The sequence below is a fragment of the Bubalus kerabau genome, chromosome 22 (assembly GCF_029407905.1).
Source record: "Bubalus kerabau isolate K-KA32 ecotype Philippines breed swamp buffalo chromosome 22, PCC_UOA_SB_1v2, whole genome shotgun sequence".
Taxonomy (NCBI): Eukaryota; Metazoa; Chordata; class Mammalia; order Artiodactyla; family Bovidae; genus Bubalus; species Bubalus kerabau.
In genome coordinates this window covers 32,830,091-32,848,215 of record NC_073645.1, presented here as the reverse complement: position 1 = coordinate 32,848,215, position 18,125 = coordinate 32,830,091, and the positions used below count along the sequence as shown (strand labels likewise).

At 41.7% G+C, this 18,125-nt stretch overlaps 1 protein-coding gene across 4 annotated transcripts in view; it reads right to left on the bottom strand.

Moving 5' to 3' along the window:
* ADD3 (adducin 3) overlaps positions 1–17,861 on the bottom strand; it is a 131,897-nt gene extending 114,036 nt beyond the window's left edge. For 2 of the 4 annotated variants that reach the window (XM_055560232.1, XM_055560234.1), the window contains exon 1: positions 15,572–15,762. The gene's annotated coding sequence lies outside the window, so the exon portion shown is untranslated. Of the gene's footprint in view, positions 1–15,571; positions 15,763–17,743 lie in introns of those variants that run through there. The other 2 variants (XM_055560233.1, XM_055560235.1) reach the window with 2 other exon arrangements.
* Positions 17,862–18,125: the final 264 nt, after the last annotated feature.

Genomic DNA, 18,125 nt, shown 5'->3' with positions numbered 1-18,125 from the left:
TTTTAAGAAGGTAAATATCATCTTGGGTTGGCTAAAAAAATTACTGGGAATTGAGTTCGCCATACTTTTTAATTATAGGTATGGAGAAAAAAGCCATCTTGCGGACTTAAGACCTAATAAAGTTATTTATAAATGAGTTCCTGCTTTCTGAAGCCCACAAAACTGATTATTACAGAGCCTTCTTTTGCTTATCTAGGTCATCTCCATGAAACTGGGCATTTAAAAACATTTAGATTCATCCATGACTTGCCAAAGACAGGATCACAAACTGCTTCTTTATTTCTACCTGAATGATCTAAGTATCTTCACTCTGCCTCTCTAAGCAAACCAAGCTAAACCAAGTTTAGCATGATAATTCCTGCTTCATCAACTGGGGAAACTAGTTTGATTTTGGAAGTAAGATCTATGTAAGTTTTTTTCAGTTATTCTTGTGTACGTATGAATGCGCACACACACTTTTTTCCTGGTATCTTTCTTCAAAAATTGAGATACAATTCACACACCATAATATAAATTATTACTGCAAAAGGGACAAGCTGTTGTTGTTGTGCGGTCTGTAAGTTGTGTCCAACTCTTTGCAATCTCATGGACTATAGTCTGCCAGGCTTCTCTGCCCATGGAATTCTCCAGGCAAAAATACTGGAGTAGGTTGCCATTTTCTCCTCCAGGGGATCTTCCCGACCCAGGAATAGAACCTGGGTCTCTTGAGTCTTCTGCATTGGCCAGGGAATTCTTTACTACTGAGCCACCTGGGAAGCCCCTCACACACCATAAAATTCACCGTTTTTCAAACTGCACGATTCAGTGGTTTTTAGCATATTCACAATGTCGTGCAATCATCAACACTATCTGTTCTAGAACTTCTTCATCACCCCAAAGGGAAACCCAGTACCCATTAAGCAAATATTCCCTATTTCCCTTATCCCCATCCCCTGGCAACCACTAATCAATTTGCTTTCAGTCACCATGGATATGCCTATTTTGCGCATTCCACACCAACTGGAACTATACAATATGTGGCACTTTTGTGTCTGGATTCTTTCACTTAGCATAACATTTTCAAGGTTCACCCATGTAGTAGAAAGATTTCATTCCCTTTTATGACCAAATAATATTCCTTTGTGTGGATATACCATGTTTATTTAGCCATTAATCAGCTGACAGACATTTAGGCTGTTTCCATTTCTTGGCTATTATGAGTAACGCTGCCATGAACATCAGTGTACAAGTTTTTGTGTGAACATGTGTTTTCAATTAAGTATATAATGTAGGAATAGAACCACTGGGTCATAATGGAACCTATATGTTACTATTTTTAACCATTAAACCATAGTAACTTTTGGAGGAACAAGCTATTCATTACACTCACATACATGTTTTTAAGGGCAGTAACAACGGTTTTTATTTTCACATTTTGTTTATAAGTAAATTGTTCTACCCTAGAGGAAAAGATTTCCTTCGGGATTCAGGGTCCTTAGAAGTTAGAGCAAATCCAAGGTTTTACAAGACAGATTCAGTTCAGTTCAGTCGCTCAGTTGTGTCCGACTCTTTGTGACCCCATGAATTGCAGCACGCCAGGCCTCCCTGTCCATCACCAACTCCCAGAGTTTACTCAAACTCATGTCCATCGAGTCAGTGATGCCATCCAGCCATCTCATCCTCTGTCATCCCCTTCTCCTCCTGCCCCCAATCCCTCCCAGCATCAGGGTCTTTTCCAATGAGTCAACTCTTTACATGAGGTGGCCAAAGTACTGGAGTTTCAGCTTTAGCATCAGTGCTTCCAATGAACATCCAGGATTGTTCTCCTTTAGGATGGACTGGCTGGATCTCCTTGCAGTCCAAGGGACTCTCAAGGGTCTTCTCCAACACCACAGTTCAAAAGCTTCAATTCTTCGGCGCTCAGCTTTCTTCAAAGTCCAACTCTCACATCCATACATGACTACCGGAAAAACCATAGCCTTGACTAGATGGACCTTTGTTGGCAAAGTAATGTCTCTGCTTTTGAATATGCTATCTAGGTTGGTCATAACTTTTCTTCCAAGGAGGAAGCATTTTTTAATTTCATGGCTGCAATCACCATCTGCAGTGATTTTGGAGCCCCAAAAAATAAAGTCTGACACTGTTTCCACTGTTTTCCCATCTATTTTCCATGAAGTGATGGGACCAGATGCCATGATCTTCGTTTTCTGAATGTTGAGCTTTAAGCCAACTTCTTCACTCTCCTCTTTCTTCATCAAGACGCTCTTTAGTTCCTCTTCACTTTCTGCCATAAGGGTGGTGTCATCTGCATATCTGAGGTTATTGATACTTCTCCCTGAAATCTTGATTCCAGCTTGTGCTTCTTCCAGCCCAGCATATCTCATGATGTACTCTGCATTCAAGTTAAATAAGCAGGGTGACAATATACAGACTTGACATACTCCTTTTCCTATTTGGAACCAGTCCATTGTTCCATGTCCAGTTCTAACTGTTGCCTCCTGACCTGCATACAGATTTCTCAGGAGGCAGGTCAGGTGGTCTAGTATTCCCATCTCTTTCAGAATTTTCCACAGTTTATTGTGATCCACACAGTCAAAGGTTTTGGCATAGTCAATAAAGCAGAAATAGATGTTTTTCTGGAACTCTTGCTTTTTCCATGATCCAGCGGATGTTGGCAATATGATCTCTGGTTCCTCTGCCTTTTCTAAAACCAGCTTGAACATCTGGAAGTTCATGGTTCACGTATTGCTGAAGCCTGGCCTGGAGAATTTTGACCGTTACTTTACTAGCTTGTGAGATGAGTGCAATTGTGTGGTAGTTTGAGCATTCTTTGGCACTGCATTTCTTTGGGATCGGGATGAAAACTGACCTTTTCCAGTCCTGTGGCCACTGCTGAGTTTTCCAAATTTGCTGGCATACTGAGTGCAGCACTTTCACAGCATCATCTTTCAGGATTTGAAATAGCTCAACAGATTAAACCCCTTCAAAGAATAAAGATGTATAACAACACATCAAACCCTTACTACAGCAAAGTCTAGTCATCAAAGGGATTAAATATACAAATATTTTAAATGACAGAGGAAAATAACTCCCAATTTTATACAGTCAATAACTATGCACTGATCTCCACTCACAGAATCTTCTACTCCAACATCTCTCATAGACATTTCAAACTTACTATGTCTCAAACTAAATTTCTACTCTTTTCTACTTCCCCAAATTATTCCTCCTGGCCAAAATTATTCCTCCTGCAAACTTTTGCCTACATCCCAAACCTTGGTGTCAAGTTTGACTTCTTTCTCTCATATATACTCCACATACCAGTCAGTAAATCCTATTGGTTCTATTGTCTAAATGCTCCATTCAGAATCCACTCAAATCTCACCACCTCTACCAGAGCAATTTCTCACCAAGATTACTGTACCACTATGATCGAGTGTCAAAACACAACCAAAATAATCCTTGTAAAATATATGTCAGATTATGTCCCATTTCTAACAGTCATCAGTGGCTTCCCAACATTCATGCCCTATTTTGTTTCATCCATTCCAGACACCCTTGCACCTCAAGGCGTTTGCTTGGCATTCCCTCTGTCTGCCATGACCTTCCCCTTGGTATACACAGTCCTCTTGGTACTCAAGGGGGATTTGTTCCAGGATCCTGGTGATACCAAAATCTGTGGATGCTCAAGTCCTTTATATAAAATGGCCTAATATTTGCATATAGCCCAGCACATCCTCCTATACACTTTAAATCATCTCTGGATTACTTATAATACCTAATTCAATGTAGATGCTATGTAAATAGTTACAAATGCTATGTAAATGATATGTAAATAGGCTCTGAAAGTGAAAGTGTTACTCACTCAGTCCTGTCTGACTCTTTGCAACCCCCACCAGGCTCCTCTATCCATGGGATTCTCCAGGCAATAAGACTGGAGTGGGTTGCCATTTCCTTCTCCAGGGGATTTTCCCAACCCAGGGATTGAACCCAGGTCTCCTGCATTGCCATCTGAGATTCTTTACCATCTGTGCCACCAGGGAGGGAAGCCCTGGCAAACAGAAAATTCAAGTTTTGTTTTTTGGAACTTTCTGAAATTGTTTTTCCCAAATATTTTTGGTCTGTGGTTGATTCTGCAGTTGCAGAACCCACAGAGTACCGATTATACCCACTCCCTTACCTTCTTTAGGTCTTTGCATACATGTCAGCTTCTTAGTAAGGACTTCACCTGGTCACTTAGATTTGTCATTGCCCCCAAACACTTCCTTTATCTCCCTTCCCCCTTCTATATTTCTCTAAAATATTTATATCAACACAATATATATTTTACTTATTTATTTTTCTTTACCCCCAAGAATATAAACTCCTTTAGGGCAAGAGAGTTTATCTGTTTTGCTCACTGCTGTATTCCCAGCACTTAGAAGAGGGTCTGCTGCTGCTGGCTGGCTGCACTGTGCTGTTTTGTAGGATCATAGTTCCCCTATGCTATGCTATGCTGTCACTTTAGTCGTGTCCAACTCTGTGTGACCCCATAGACGGCAGCCCACCTTCTGAGTTTTGCTTGCTCCTAAATAGTTTTATTGGAGAAGGAAATGGCAACCCACTCCAGTGTTCTTGCCTGGAGAATCCCAGGGACGGGGGAGCCTGCTGCTGCTGCTAAGTCACTTAAGTCGTGTCCGACTCTGTGCGACCCCATAGACGGAAGCCCACCAGGCTCCCCCGTCTCTGGGATTCTCCAGGCAAGAACACTGGAGTGGGTTGCCATTTCCTTCTCCAATGCCTGAAAGTGAAAAGTGAAAGTGAAGTCGCTCAGTTGTGTCCGACACTCAGCTACCCCATGGACTGCAGCCTCCCAGGCTCCTCTGTCCATGCGATTTTCCAGGCAAAAGTACTGGAGTGGGGTGGGTCTAGCACATAGTAAGTCCTCAATAAATATTTGTTGAATGCATAAATGAACAAGCAAAAGGAAGCATAAAAGTGCTCAGAAAAGCTAAAGAGAGGTCAGAGAAATATTTATGAGGAACTAATATACCAAAACATAATAAAGTTGTGATGGGGAAGGAAAGTACATTTCTTAAAAAAAAAAGGTCAACGTTTCTAGTTGAAACAAAAGTTCAGTGTTTCCTAAAGCCTAACTGGTGTTAGGAAAAGTTACTATCCTTGCCTATTTCATTGTTTTCAAAGAGGATCTATCCACTGTCCATTGCTAAGGGCCCTTAGCTTCTGAAGAACTGAAAGAAACTCTGGGAATGGACAAGTTCCCAGAATGATGATGTCCTTTTCTCAGCTACCACATACACAAAGAGACAAGGGGTTGTCTTAGCCTTCTATCAGACCTAGTCCCAGGATCTTCACACAGTACAATCATATGTTTCTTAGCCACCTTTCAACTAAAACCACTAATTGCTAAACTCACCTTTCTAAGAACTACAATCACAGCCTCTTCAAACTAAAATGGATCTTAAAATGATCTCAACCCCTCACATATTTTATTTTAAAAACTACAGTGAAAAAGAAACAGTGACTTTCCCAAAATAACTTGAATAGTTAATTATACTAAGAATTTTTCAAATAGTAAGTGATAAATGTTACCAAATCTAAGAGAATTGAGACAATTGGAACAAATTCTCTAGTATCCAAAACAAGATAGTCACAAAAATTATGTCAAAATTATTAAATCTCATAATATCAACAACTCCATCTATCCACATGTTAGATTCAAAAGTTACAACAGAGCCATCAGCAAAACTATACTCCAGTATTCAGCAAACAAACTAAATGATGGATGAATTTAGATTTAAGAAAAACATATACCTTCTCCCCAAAGGAGGCTTTCATTGTCCAGTGTTGGGAATGATGAGGACTTCTAAAGTCTTTTTGCAAGTACCAACTTTCCTAAGCATTACCGGCTTCAAAGAGCAGTATAAAGATGTTTCTATGAATCAATCATTGTCACGTGAGGTCCAGAGGGAACAGTTTTTAAAAGGTACCTGATTTTCACCACGCCTGCCACCTCTCCTCCTCGCCCTGCAATATTCTCACATACGTCCTCGGCAGTGTGCCCTTGGCACTGTTTCCAATAGAGAATGTGATAGCCTTCAAGTGCCTTACAGCGAGATGCGACTGTGAACCATGATTACAAACTATCTCCAGCGTGCTACAGGAGATTACTATTTTTTTAAATATTCATTTGGCTGCACCGGGTCTTAATTGCCGCACGCAGGATCTTAGTTATGGCATCTGGGATCCAGTTCCCTGACTAGGGATCAAACCTAGGCTCCCTGCTTTAGGAGCATGGAGTCTTAGCCACTGGACCACCAGGGAAGGCCCAAAGGATTACTCTTTTCGTGGTCAAAAATTTCTTGCCAAAACCCTTTCCATGGTCTGCATCTAGTGAAACTCTACCATGCCTTTAAAGGACCACCTTTATTCTTCCTTCCTGGGGACCTTTTTCTGACTGTTCTATCCATTGGTGCTTTTTTCTTGATCAGATGACCTATAGCATTTGTTATCTGTACCTGTAGCATTCATCACACACTGGCAAGTAACATCTTCTATATAGTCATCTTAGTTGTTGCTGGCTTTTTTCTTATGCTTGACTGGATAAAGAGTCAGAATCTCAAAGAGTTACATAATTGACATTCCTAAGGGGATTTTCCAGACAATAAAGTGTAATCTTTCTACATATGAAGGGAAAGAGTCAGAAATTCTAAAAGAGCAATTGGGTTTTAGAATACACAGCACAACCATCACTGAACTGTAATTTTAGAAGCTTTGTATTATACCAAAATAATGATTCCCATGTTTATAAAGTAATAAGGATGTCTTTTAAGGTCAAAACATAAAGTTAAAATATATTTTGGGTACCAAAAACATATTCAATATTAGTCAGGTGTTAAATATCTTTTAACAGAGAATACATGCATTCAAAAGTCTAACTACACAATGGTATGTAAGATGGTACTTATCTGGTCTACAGAGCTCACCTGATGTGCACAAGAAGTTGAGGTTACCCCAGGACCTCAGACTGCACATGGTTGAACTTCACTGTGCTGTGGATGTGCAATATTATTGCCATATCAAAAAGTACTACAACCTAAAACTCTTTATTGCTAAGTCGCTTCAGTCGTGTCCGACTCTGTGTCGGACAGCCCGTCCCTGGGATTCTCCAGGCAAGAACACTGGAGTGGGTTGCCATTTCCTTCTCCAATAAAACTATTTAGGAGCAAGCAAAACACAGAAGGACTGATGCTGAAGCTGAAACTGCAATACTTTGGCCACGCGATGCAAAGAACTGACTCATTTGAAAAGACCCTGATGTTGGGAAAGACTGAAGGCAGGAGAAGGGGACGACAGAGGATGAGGTGGTTGGATGGCATCACTGACTCAATGGACATGAGTTTGAGCAAGCTCCAGGAGTTGGTGATGGACAGGGAAGCCTGGCATGCTGCAGTCCATGGGGTCGCAAAGAGTCGGACACAACTGAGTGACTGATCCGAAAATACAGAAAGACGAACAAATCCCTACCTATCCCCATCCCACTCCCTCTCCCAAATCGAACATAAAATCCTTCATTAACTCAATCTTTCTTTCCAAGAAGCAGCAGCTTTTTAGCAATGTGAAACAATTCACTTCAATGCTTCAATAATGAACTTTTCTTGTGGTTTTAATATTATAGCAAAAGGAACCAAAAAATGAACATTATAGACAAGCCAAATATTTGAAAGTCCAACTCTCATGTATTTCCTGATTCTACTGAAATCTCAATCCTATTTACCCATTTTACCACCTTCTTCAAACAAGCAAAAACCACCAATATTTTCCAGCAAAGGTAGAAATATCATTGTGATCTCAGTTCTAGTCTTTTGTGCAGTTACCAATAAGAATGAGCTTAAATAAACAGCAGGTGAGCAGAGCGTTTAAAGGAATTAGCCCTGGGCTCAAGTCTTGGCTCTGTCACTTATTAACTGTATGATCTTGGGCAAGTTACTTAACTAAACTTCAGATAATTTATGTAAAGTGCTTAACAGGATCCTTGGCAGGTTTTAAGGGCTGAGAAAAGTGGTTACTGATTAAGTAATTATATATAATAGATACATAACAAAGATATCCTTCTTATCATAACAATTTCAAAGCTTCCTTTCAATTCCCTCTTGTCTGGCTCTGACAGGTCTGTCTCAGGTATCATAAACCTCCACCCCTGACCTATACCTGGTTCTACTACCTCCAGTTCTACCCTTGGCTATGACCATAAGCAGTTTCTGGAAGTGAGGGAACACACGACAAAAAACAAAACAGGAGGCCACCTGAGTAAGCTAAAACAGCAACAAAATCCACTTCGAAACACTGAATTCACTCAAGCAGGAATCTGCCTTAGAACCAGAGACAAAGAGAAAGGCAAGAGAGAAAAACTAACCAAATTATTCAAATACTTCTAAAACCCTTACCTCCAGTTAAACAAATGACTGAAGATTTGAAGCCCAAATTTTCAACAACAGCTTTATTGTCTGCAGGAGCCATCAATAACCAGTGCTACTAAAGAAACATGCCTCACTAAAACAATTCTTTACCATTTTTGATTTAACAATGATTTAACCGTTGCTAGACTATTTTTTAAGATGACGTCTCAGCAACTTTTTCAAGTTTCTTCTTTCCCCATGCATTTCAACAGGCAGTGAATTAGTTCATCATGTGTTCAGGCCTCCTGCTGGCAAGCATAATTAAAATTAAGCAAGCAACAATTCCGCTTGGTGTTAAGATCCTGTCAAATTCTTTGATGAAGCTGAGTCTGGTTTCTCCAGGAGCCAGTTGAAAGTTCTGCAACAAAAACTTGGGGTTGCTCAACTCGATGCTGGCCATTCCTTCAATAGATGGCACTCTTCCCTTTGAGCCCAAATTACACAAGCGCCAAGAAGCATGTTCTATGACATTCAGGTGTGATACAAAGCAGAGATTCTCTCTTCAAAGCTCCCTCCAGAAACTCATTCATCAAAAGTTGATGGTCCAACCAGACACTTTAAAAGAGCCCAGGGAAATTCAGATTATAAAACATCAAACACAATATTAATAAAATCACCTAACAAGTGATTACCAAGTAATCGGCTTCTCAGAGCCTTTTCTATACTTTTTTATTCAGGCATAAAATGTTCGTTCCCTAATACAGAGGTAATGGCCTTTCAGTGGCTACTGATCAGATCCTGTCTATCAAATCTCATTAAGGTATTCAAGATAACACAGTGTTTGGAAAACTATGATTTTGTCATTATCAACATTCACTAAGACTAATGAAAGATGTATTACTTTCATATTACTTTCAACATTTTTGGTTGAAAAAATTCATATAATTTTTGATACCCACTTAAAAAGAATCAAACATCCTAATACAAAATTACTGTACATCTAGTTTTCCAAAAAACAAATACATATTTCTGATTCATTAAACTGTCTTTTACTTTAACACATAATAGTTCCCAGTTATTAATGATAAGCAAGGTTTCCCACACTTCTGTTTCAGAGACTTTTTAAATTAAAAAGCATACAGTTGTGGACAGAAATAGAAGGAAATTCTTTTTAGTGCAACCTCCAGGTGAAAGCCAAACTTTTCAGCAATCACCTTAAAAATTCCACCTTTTCTAGTTGAGCTAAAACTCAGTCCTGGCAAAAAATGTCAAAGGAGAAAGGCAAGGTAAAAGGAACACGGTTTTTAAATTTTAAAAAGGAAAAAAACAAAAGCACTGAGAGTGGGGATAAGAAATGGGAAAAACATACCAATTTCAGTAACCATCTCTTTCCCCTGTCCACTTTCACCCTATGCACCTAAGCCCATTCACAACTCCACTTGGACTCTGACCATCATCACCCTTCCCCAAACACTTCCTCAGATAATAAAAGGCTGACCTTACAGAATCTTTTCCTTATGTACTAATAAGACAAATGAGATTAGAGGTAACAATGCAGCTAACAGTTGCTGGCTCTAATTTCTGAAGGATTAAAAAAGGGATCCCCGGGGAGGCCTTGATCCCAAAATACACTTCTTTAGATGTACCAAATAAGCCTAATTACCTTCTCCACAAGGATACTGAGGAAACCTATCTCTTTGCTATAGCATGGAGTCATTCCAGCCGATCAAAAGATAACAGGACAAGAATATTGTATGGAAAAGAGAAAGGAAATGCTGTTCTCACAAAGGATGAGCTAAGCCATTGTGGAAGAACTTCATAGAAACATTGCTGACGGTGACAAATTAAAGGCACAGACTAAGTCCCCAAGATACTGATAAAACTCAGCACTGCTCCAATCTGACTGCTTTCTACATTGTTGAAATTCCAGCTCCCCTAGCAAGCAACCAACAATAGCCCTGGGAGCTGAATTAAACAGGCTCCTGAACTCACACCTGCACCGTCCCTTCCTCTTCCATCCGAAGTAAGCCCTTCTTTGATGGGGGATTGGGGAGTGAAAAATTACAAGAACAAATTCAAAGAGGTATGAGAATTAGCAAAAAGAATAAAGTAAGAATTCCATGTATGTTACTTAGAGTTAAGTTTTCATATTACTTCCCTTAATGAACGTTGTGAGCATTAAATTTTGAAAATTGTTTTATTAATATATACAGTGTTCTTCTTCAAAACAGTGGTTTTAAGAATGTAAGTTGTTATTACTGCTCTTATGTTTCTAAAAAGTGTTTCAACTCCTGGCTGGCTGGTTGTGGGAAGTTTTTTATCTTATGGAGGTCAGTATGTCTATGGCAGAAAAAGTGAGCTTCATAACCCAATCTTCAAACTCTAGCCTTGTTTGAGTCAGTAGCAGTCTTAAATGCTAGTTAATGTACTGCTATATACCAATATCCTCAGGTCCAGTTTCAGGCAATTTAAAACAAGAGGTTTCAAAGTTCATTTTATATCAGGGAGTTAGGGTTAACCCTAACCCATTTCCAATTAAGCTTTAACTAAAACCAACTTTGAAAACAAGTAATTGTAAAGTATATATGATGGTGAGACAGATCAGCCTGACATTAGGTAAAATCAACTTATATCTCACCTCATTATAAAGATATAACTATATGTCAAAGACTAAACACATTTTATTGGAGAAGGAAATGGCAACCCACTCCAGTCTTCTTGCCTGGAAAATCCCGTGGACAAAGAAGCCTGGCGGGCTGCAGTCCATAGGGTCATTCAGAGTTGGACACGACTGAAGCGACTCAGCAAACATATTTTATAATAATAATTCAGCTCTGGCATAGTTAAAAACCAGTCTATACAATCTTCCTAAGAAGGAAATTTACAAAAACAAAAAGCCTTTAGACATCAAGGATGAGTTTCATCCATTTTTATACTTTTTGGTGATCATGCAACTACTTTTTAAGTTATGCTAGACAATTATGAAAGCCACATTTATTCTTTAAGGTTTCTAGGATACTCTTTTAAATTGCTCCTTCAGTGTAGTAAGTCATGTCCTAGAAACCTGAAAGCTACTATTAATGCAGCTTTTCAAAGATACACAAAAAGAAAATAATTTAAAGAAAACAAAAGACTCTGATTCTCATTATCTATGCTATCATCTAAGACTTGACAGTAAGTTAAATGGTACTTTAACGTTCAAGTATGTTTTCAATTGTGTAATTAACTTACTTTTGAGCTTGATTTTGGGATTAGTCCACATATAAGAGATCAACATTAAAATACACATGAAACAAAAAACACACACACGTCTTTTTCTCTAACATTTTAAACTTTCAGTTAATTTCAGTTAAAACTGTTCTATGCATGCAGTTGATATTCAAATAATCACTACATGAATGCCAGGTGAATCATTTTGTAATTAACCTGAAAGGAAGAGCATCCTCCAAGTAGTATGGTTACACATGTGTGTCCATAACTAGCTACTGCTAGAAAGAAGAAAAAAACTAATCAAATTCATCTAACTTATTAGACATAAGGGATATACAAGGGATAACAAACTTTTTCTTTCAAGCCATAGTCAAAGAAACACTGCTAACCTGTATGATTTAGAGAGGATTCTTAATATACACAACCCACTGCAGTAAAAATTTGAGACTGTCTTGGCTTTTGGCCAAAAGAATTTAGTCACTAGCAAGACTTGAAATACCTCATAACAATCTCATCTAGAAATACGAGGGCACATACCCCAAGATCAAATGATAAAGCATTAACAGAAGACATGAAATAAAGTATTAGGGCACCCATTTTGAATCTCAATGACTAGCCACAGTCTACGACTGCTCAATTAATTTCAAATAGGGTGTTTATGTTTAAAAGAAAGTACTCTTGATTAAACATTTTAAATGTATTTTATTCAAATTCTACATGTTTAATGTTTCCAAAGGAATCTGAAACAGCATTGAATTTTAATAACAGAAAAATGAGTATTTAGTGTGAGAAACATATTAGTAACCTGTATCTTCAATACAGTTTGAACTTTCTTAATTCAACAGATGCTGTTTTTAAACACTGCTCCCTAATATTACCTTTCACTAAATTGCCAACAAAGGACATATTTGATCTCTACAATACTAATCCTAAACATTACTTCAAACAGCTACTAATTTAGGTTATAATTAACTGGCTTGACCTATCAATGACACTGGTGAAGCAGCAACACAGAGGTCCTTGAGGAATGGGAGTGACAAAGTAAAAGCCACTTATAGCTAATTGTAAAAGGTAACTCAGGTGGAATTTTGAACAAACTGAAGTTAATATTCACCTCAGGCTGATGCAGTGTTGATAATCAGAAGATCAAGACTTAGTGCAGAACTAGAATCAACAAAGAGCCTGTTGGACCAGCTGGGGCCCTACACATCTGGCAAGCTTAAAGAACAACAAAAAAAGACTTGAATCTTCAGTAATTAAAAAGATAACATGGTACAGCCCACAATCTAGCATTCGAGCTACACATATGTCATGTGAAAAGAGAATCCTCTTCCAAAGTCAAAAGGAGATTCTACTTAATGCAGATTGGTTACCGCCGTTCAGATTTAAACGCATCTTTGTGATATTAATACAGGAGGATGTTGCTAAACAAGGCATATGCACAGTTGCAGTCTTGGAGACCCTGTGAAGATACTTCATTCATTTGCAGGTATTACCCCAAGTTTCATAGCAGCAGGGGTTAATGGCTTATGCGGACTTACTTTCAAATCAGGCTCTGGGTTCAAAACCAGCCAGTCTGTGCCTATGAGCTATACAAAATACTTAAACCTTTATGTCTGTTTAGGCATTGGGTTGTTATGAGGATTAATCATATAAAAGTCTGTGCCTGGCACAGAGGTAGAGCAAATAATATTGGCTGTTACAAGTATTTCTGAGTCTTCACTTTCTGGGTCACATGATAAAACCACCTTCAAAAAAAGTAACTTTATAGTGATGCTGATAAACACATAAAAGACTGAGGACCAAACTATATTCTAAGCACTTTACACATAAAAACTTATATGGTTCTGATAGTATTATTCCCAACATTTTACAAACCCAATTTGTTCAGAGTTGGGTTTTTATGATTTTATATGATTTCTTTCTCGAATAGAAATAAAATTTCTTGTACTCTGATGACATACAAAAGTGCTGCCCAGTACTGCTAACCAACTACTTTGAGATGGCAGAGATTAAATAGCTAACAACCTGCACAGGCTTAAGTGTAACAAAAACACTCAGGCACAAGAGACCTACTTCAGGAGGGCTCACAACCTCAGAGGTTGGGCCCTACCCTGTATTTGGGTTTGAGGATGGTGTGTAGGAGGTGGGCTGATGCTATGTCCTCTTAGTCTCAAAAGACATTCTGGTTTTACAAAGACCACATCCACACTTTAAACATCACTGAGCAGAACCTGCATTCATACCGGTGTAACATTATTGAAAAGGGGGTTAGAAATAGCAAAGTGTGCAATATCATTTTCTCACTCATTTTCAGAATGTAAAACATATTCTGAAAATACAATCTATCATGCAAAATAGTTCCTAGATGTCTTATGATCACCTGTGTCATGTCTACCAACAAACATTTCCTTATAACATATATGTAAAAAAGCTGCAACTTACTGAATGCCTCATAACCATCTCAAGAGCTCAAATTATGTTTAACATTCAAAATAGACATACCAAATTTTTTCTTTAAAAGCAACTATTGCCAATATTTTTCAGTCACTTAAGAGTTTTAAGAGCAGAGACTGAGCTCTTTGGAAAAAGGAACACTTAAATATAGCAAAAGTGGCCTTTTTTCCCCCTGGTCTTCCCTCTGCAAAGGTAATCTGCTCAATTTAAGCAGAGGAAAATGAGTTACAGTGCAATTACAATGCAATGGAGACTTTTAGATATACAAACTTTATACATTCGCTCCAAAAGTAACTTAACCCTATAAATGAATGGGTCCTGTATCTTAATTACTTTTTTTTTTTTTTTTTACAAAATACTCAAGCATCTTATTTAAAAACGACAAATTATGAGGTATTCTTATTTTACTCCCTTTAACAATCTAATTAGAAGTCCTCCAAAGCCCAAAGTAGGATGAACCCAGCATGGTGCTGATGCACTCCATTCCAAGAAAAGCAACCATTTCATACTACTAAATCTAGTGTCATAACATAAAAAGTTCATGCACCTTTCAAATGGAGCTGATTCCTACCCCCTAAATCTTATCAACTCCCTCACCAAACTTGCATATAAATTCCCACTCAAAGCCTCTTGGTTGATTTAAATTCCATTTCTCTCCACACCACTCCAGCAGGTCAATTACTACAGCACATGTGCCAAAGAAATTAGTGGTTTTACTCACGCTCCCATTTTAAACGGGCACCTACTTGCAATTAAATCTCTCCAACAAAAAGTTTACCTGAGGCCATTCTTGCTATTTTACTAGAGGCCTAGCTTATTCTACCTGTCTCTGTAGTCTTGCCTCAGCTATAATGGCATACTTCCAAACAGCCTGGACGCCCCCAAACACCAGCTAACCGGACCTGCAGCCAACTCTTGCCTGTCACCCCGGGCAGGAAGCACAACCTAACATGTATACATTTGTAGGGGTGGGGTGGGAGGGTGTGTGTCGGGGGGATGGGGACACAGATTATAGGAGAAAGGTTTGATTGAATACTCTCAACTTGGTAACAGAAGTGTTTGTTTGTTTGTTTTTAACGAGGAAAACAAACCAACACTTCCTCCCTTACCTCCACCTTTTTCCAAGCGCGGGAACCTCCCAACCCTCCTGGAGCGCACCTTCAGAGCTTAAGGTCCCTCGGATCCCGAAGCTTCGGCCAGTTATTAGTTTTTAGAACTCCCCGTCCTCTGGGAGAAATCAGAGGACGCCCGAAAGACTCGGGCCCACCCCGCGGCGCCCGGAGATCCTCCCCTTCAGGTCCACTTTCCTGGCCCGAGGCTCCCGTTCCAGTCCCGGAGGGAGAAGGGTTCACCTGAGGCCGCAAGGGCAGCCAATAGGAAAGTCCCCTCGGCCCTGCAAGTCGCCGCAATCCAACCCCCGCGCGACCCCCTTGGAAGGGTCCCCGCAGCCCAGCCCGCGCGGGCGCCTGCCGTCCCCGCTGCGAGAAGCGGCGGAAAGGCCGCGCCTTCTCTCCCCTCAGGATTACCTCGCAGCGCGCAGCCGGCTTTGTGCTTCCCTCCCTCCTTCTCCGCGGCCGCCCGGACTGCAGCGGCCGCGCGATCCTCCACCGCCGCCTCTTAAGCGCCGCACGGCTCCAGAGGGGAGGGCAAAAGGGGAGGGGGCGTGAGGAGGGAGGGACCTGGGCGCCGAGTCCTGAGAGGCAGGAAGCGGCGACACCTGGGTCGCGATGCTTCTAGCTCTCGCTCTCCGTTTTTAAAAATACAATTTAAACCCCTCTCTTTCCCCTCCCGCCCCGCGCCCCCGCGACCGTTACCGGCAGGCGGCTCACGCTCTGGCGGGACTGGCCGAGAACCCCTCGAGCGTCCCCTGGCCCCGCCCCTAAGGCCCCGCCCTTAGGCCCCCAGGCGCCTCTGGCTCCACCCCCACAAGCCCGCCCCTCGCGGCCCCCGAACGCTCCTGGTCCCACCCCTCGGGTCCCCGAGCGTCCTGGCCCCGCCCCTCGGAATCACAGGATGTTCCTGACCCCGCCTCCTCAAGGCCCCGCCCCCAACGCGGCCCCTCGGGCCCCTCCAGAGCCTTGGTACCGCCCCCTACGGCCCCCTCCTCTCCCGCCCGTACCCAGTCTCTAAAGCCGCGGCCGCGGGGCCTTACAGGCCTGGCCTCTGGGAGGGCCTGGTGCGGGGCAGCTGTCTGGCATCTCTTCAGCGTCCTCCTCCAGCTCTACAGCTTCGATCCGTTGCGTGCCTTGCGGGAGGGTCGGAGGAGTAAAAGACCCCGACGGAAGCTCGACCACAAGGGATAGGAAGGGCGCCTTGGAAATGCCGCCCGCCCAAATCTGAGCAAGGCGCCCCCCTCCCCCCACAGCCGGCCACACACCTAAGGTTGAGCCACAGTTTTCAGAGTCAACCTCGGCCGCCTACACTGGCTGTTGGGTCTTCAGCGGGAGGCCACTGCTAAGGTTCAACCTCCGCACGCCCCTCACTGGAGGGGTCTGGGTGTTCTCAGCATAGTTGCTTATGGGGGCGCCTCTTTCCCCCTACTCACCTCCACAGAGGGGCAGGGGCTCTCTTTTATCAGCTCCACTTGTACGCCTCAAGGGTCTTCACCCCGAATTTGGCCCCTGGCCTTGAGACCTTATGAGAGCTCATCTCTTGGAGGTGAAAAGTCAAGTCACTGCCAACCTTGAAAATGAATTCGGGGCCGGGTAAACTTTGCAGGGATGTGGATCCATCCACAGGTGACACTGGGCCACCCACCCCCCGCCGCCCAGACAAGACCTACCCTAGAAATAGACCTCCCAGCAACGCACACCTTTCTTTACCACCCACGGCTTGCACACCCCTCACGCATACGTGTCCTGCACGGGCACAAATCCAATCCCAAGCCCACCCTCTGAGCGGCATTCTGGTTATTCACGGTCTTTTGGGTCAACCCCACCCTAACACAACAACAGCAAACTTCATTCCCCACCCTTATCTCCCTTCGTTTCCAAGGCACTGGCGACAGGCCACTTCATTTCCTTCCTCCTCTGCAGACTCTTCTCTTCCCCCTCAAATACTTCGTGCCATCCCCCTCATCTTCATCCCCTCCCTCTTCCCTAAAAATGTGCTAATTAAAATGTAGTTTCCTCTTCCCACATATGAAGTGTGGAAAATGAATCTTGTCTTGGCACAAACTGTGATTCATTTATCCTCGCTTTCTCTCTCCACTGGACCAAAGCTATAGAAATTTTAGTCTACCACCATCTCCCATATGCTCAAAATCTAACCATGCCTCATGGTTTTTAAATACCCCTAAAGGACGGTGGGGAAGGCTTCCTGGCTTTGGGGAGAAAATATTTAGAAAATGCTTGGCCTGTCATTTTATTTGGCATTTTTAAATATCTGCAGTATTTGAGAGAGAGATTGGGAGTGGCTGGATGTTTTTTTGCATTTAGAAAGCAAGAAATGAAAAAAAGCTTGGCACACATCAAGGTTAGCCTGTTTATGAATAGCCCCCCAAAAGTGTGTTAGGGGTACATATCAGACAATAGTCTCCACTGCACAGGACGTTTGCCTGTCACAGATCTAGACCTCCCCCCGCCCCAAAGGAAGACAAATTAACATAATCCATTTTAAGCATGTCTGATGAGCAATCCTTCCCGTGATCACTCCATTTCCCACAGTTTCTGGACAAAATGGATAAAAGATTTGCTTACCCGCTTAGGATGCAAGGCTTTCTTGTGTCCAAGGCAGTAGACGTGTGTGTCTTCTAGGTGTGGATTCTGCAGTGCTGCACAGAAACCCACTGCAGCCTCAGACCGGCGGCAGCGGCGGCTTCTCCCAACGCCGAGTAGTAAAGTGTGTGACTCTGGTAGAGACTCCACAATTACCATTAGGCGCTTGCTTATGAGAGAGGAGGCGGAATCTTTCTTAAAGGAATGGGTAGTGTTTTTCCTCTCCACTATTGCTTCATGAGAGGCTGAAAGGGGGGAAGCAGGGAGTTTTTTTGGACTGAGTATGGCAGTACAGCTGTGGGAGGTCAAGGTTAAAATTAACTGGGTGATCGAGGGACCGATTTAGTGTGAGTCAATGAAATGC